Source organism: Boleophthalmus pectinirostris, unplaced genomic scaffold (assembly GCF_026225935.1).
Source record: "Boleophthalmus pectinirostris isolate CB_2022bp ecotype Guang Dong unplaced genomic scaffold, ASM2622593v1 HiC_scaffold_10, whole genome shotgun sequence".
NCBI classification, from domain to species: Eukaryota; Metazoa; Chordata; class Actinopteri; order Gobiiformes; family Gobiidae; genus Boleophthalmus; species Boleophthalmus pectinirostris.
The window spans coordinates 35373255-35377183 of record NW_026570971.1 but is presented as its reverse complement, the minus strand read 5'-3'; positions in this window follow the sequence as shown (position 1 = coordinate 35377183).

Below are 3929 nucleotides of genomic sequence, written 5' to 3'. Positions count from 1 at the left end.
CACAGGTTTCAACACAAAAAAATCTGGAGGTTCTGAGTTTTCACGTGAGGCTTGCACTGTTCATCCACTTAAGTTTATGTTCACACTGCAGCCTGAAGTGACCCAAGTCTGATTTTTTCACCTCTATGTTCCTGTATCTGATCTTTTAATGACCACACAGATCCCATTTTTTCAAATGTGACCCAGGACACTTGGATATGTGCTCCTGAAACCCAAACATTTCTGATCTTTTGACATGTGACTTCAGTCTGAACGGTCAGGTCACATTCATCCACCTACACGTCAGGCTCAGAGTTTCGTCAATGGAGGGAAAGTGAGGTTAGTGAGTTCATTAATATTTGGGGAGATCGCTGTATTCAGGACAAATTGGAGGGGTCAGAACCGGGTGGTTTTTGAAATGATCACTAAAGAAATGTCCGAGCGCGACTACAGGTGGGCCTCGCTCCAATGTCACTGAAAAATAAAAAGCCTGTGAGCCAAATACAAGGAGGATAAAGACTCAAACAAACGAAGCGGCTGTGGACGTGTAACCTGAACATTTTACCAACAACTGGACCGGATTTTGGGAGACAAGCTCAGTGTTTAGGCGACTTCCGTAAACACTGAGCACACTCACTGTGTGTGACATTTAAAATTCACACTGGAGATCACATAAAAGTTGCATTTAATTGGAAATGTGAACAACCTCAAAAAAAATAAATAAATAAATAAATAAAAAAATGGATTTCACAAATGTAAGCCCTGCAGTGTGAACGCAGCCTGAGACTTAGACAAACGATTGAGGATAAGACATGGAGCGATATGTGTTTGTTATCAACCATAAAGGTGTCAGCAGTAATCTAAAGAAGACATTTGATTGGAAAACAAAAATATATTTTAGAACCTCATTAATCAGTTCAAGTTTCTACAAAAACATGCCTCCGTTATGTTGGAGAAATGGTGGTGTGGAGGTGGATCACTCACATGTCTTCTGGTATTGCCCATATCTTTGTAATTATTGTCAGGACATTAACATAGAAATAGAAAAGATAGTGTCCTGTGAACTCTCTCTGTTTCCTCTGACACACTGTGTGTATTAGACATTGTCAGATAATGTGTGTGTAAAAGATGCAACAGTATGTTCTAATTCTTTTGATGATTGCATGAAACATGAAAACTGAGGAAACCCTCCCCTCTGACAAGGATGCACACAGACTAAAACAAGTGTGTGTCCTGGAACAGCTGACGGCCAAACTCCAGATGAAAACTGACTTACCCTCAGAGCGATGGACTCTGGAGACCATGTACCTGAAAAATCACTAATATAATAATCCTTTTGTCAAGGATTGTTCTAAATGCTCTGCTGATCTTAATCAACTAAAGTTCAAAGGACTATAATATACATAATAACAAAGAGAAAGTGAGAATAAGAAAAATTTAGGCTTATCATCTGAACCAAGACTGAACCAGGACTGAACCAGGACTAAACCAAGACTGAACCAGGACTGAACCAGGACTAAACCAAGACTGAACCAGGACTGAACCAGGACTGAACCAGGACTAAACCAAGACTGAACCAGGACTGAACCAGGACTAAATCAGGACTGAACCACAACCAACTATAGGATGTAGTTTGGAGCAGGATGTAATGAGGATTTAAACAGGGCTTAATGTTGCTTTGTAAAACTAACTCAAATCTGTTACAAAAGATGGATTAAACCAGAACTGAACCAGGATTAAACCAGGACCTCATTTAGATCCTCTGATAAATCAGCTCTAAACCAGGTGCAGTGTGTGATGTTTCTGGTGGATGTTGTTGAATTGCCTGGAAAGCTCCACAGTATGTCATTAAATCTCCATGGAAAACCCTGGATTCAGCAGCAGCAGCGTCTTCACAACCTGCCAAAGCTTTTCCATGGGGGACGAGACTCTAATTGCTGCTTCAGCGTCACTTACAGACAAGGTTGAAACATAAAAGGAACTCAGAGTTAGAAAAATGATAATATCCCAAAGGGGTCGGATCAGAAAACTCATGTCATATAAACCCCAAAATAACAATAAGTTCAAATATTTGTGCAGAGAAACACAAATCTATTACAGGCATCTTTTTTAAATGATGAACTCTTTCTTTTACTAAATATTATAATATTATGAACAACCTGAAACTTTAAGAAAAATACAATTTCAACACAATATTTTAACATGAACTTGTATGCAAGTTCAATAAGTTCATTTTTCTTGTAAAATCCTGCACTCGACTCCACTTTTCTCATGTTGGACATTTTTCTGATGAGGGTGTCACGGTCAACAGTCAAAACGATCGTCCTTTAAGAGCGTTTGGAAAGAGACAAGTCTTCATTTGTGCTGCTCTGGTGGGAGGGGCCACGTACAGAGACGCTGGAGACGCTGCTGTGATAAACACCACAAAAAATTAACAATATTTTAATAGAAAATATAATGAAAATATTTTAGTAGAAAATCAGCCGAGGGCCAGATTAAAGGTCTTGGAGGGCCATATCCAGCCCCCGGGCCATATGTTTGACACCCCTGTTCTAGATGAAGAAAACTGGGCAATTTTCTCAGTTTTTCCAGATTTTGAGTTCCTATCACCAGAGGCCAAGTCATCATCCACATGTTTCCAAATGTTTGCTGGTTTTGTGACGGAAGCGTGAACAGAGCCATTCTGGAGGTTCTGAGCTTTCACATGAGGCACGTGGACTGTCACAGACTTAGACAAACTTTATAGATTCACAAGGAAAATGATTTGGACACATCAAAATATAATAACAGAGAAATTGGGAATGAGAAAAACTTATATAGGTTTATCATCTCCATGGAGACGAGCAGGAGGCAGATCTCCTACTAGAAAGGTTACACACTGCACCTTTAAAACAAGAAAGAACATGTTTTTGCAGTTCTTCTGTAACTGGACGTAAAGGAGCACGTGTGTCTCATGTGCACGTGCAGTTCCAGGGAAATGGGCTGCAGACGATTTCATTTTGCAGAACTGACCAAACTACTCCCATCGTAATAGAAAGTGTGATGTGTTGGATTGAGAAATATTGAAACTAAAATTGTAATTTCATAAAAAACGTGCCTGCTTCTCTCTGCCCTGTTTGTCGGAGCCTGGATCGGATTATTTCTGTCTCATCGGGTCTCACTTTGAGCTAAAAGGTGCAAAAGTGCAAAAGTGCAAATCTCAGCCTCAGAGTGTGAAGAGACACCAGCTTCTACAGCCACGGAACAAAGGGAGGCTTAAAGGGACTAGAGCAGGACTAAACCAGGACTTGAACCAAGACTGAACCAGGACTAGACCAGGACTAAACCAGGACTAAACCAAGACTGAATCAGGACTGAACCAGGACTAAACCAGGACTAAACCAGGACTAAACCAGGACTAGACCAGGACTGAACCAAGACTGAACCAGGACTAAACCAGGACTAAACCAGGACTAAACCAGGACTAGACCAAGAATAGACCAAGATTAAACCAGGACTGAATCAGGACTGAACCAGGACTAAACCAGGACTAAACCAAGACTAAACCAAGACTAAACCAGGACTGAACCAGGACTAGACCAAGACTAGACCAGGAATAGACCAAGACTAAACCAGGACTAAACCAGGACTAAACCAGGACTAAACCAGGACTAGACCAGGACTGAACCAGGACTAAACAAGGACTAGACCAAGAATAGACCAAGATTAAACCAGGACTGAATCAGGACTGAACCAGGACTAAACCAGGACTAAACCAAGACTAAACCAAGACTAAACCAGGACTGAACCAGGACTAGACCAAGACTAGACCAGGAATAGACCAAGACTAAACCAGGACTAAACCAGGACTAAACCAGGACTAGACCAGGACTGAACCAGGACTGAACCAGGACTAAACCAGGACTGAATCAGGACTAAACCAGGACTAAACCAGACTAAACCAAGACTAA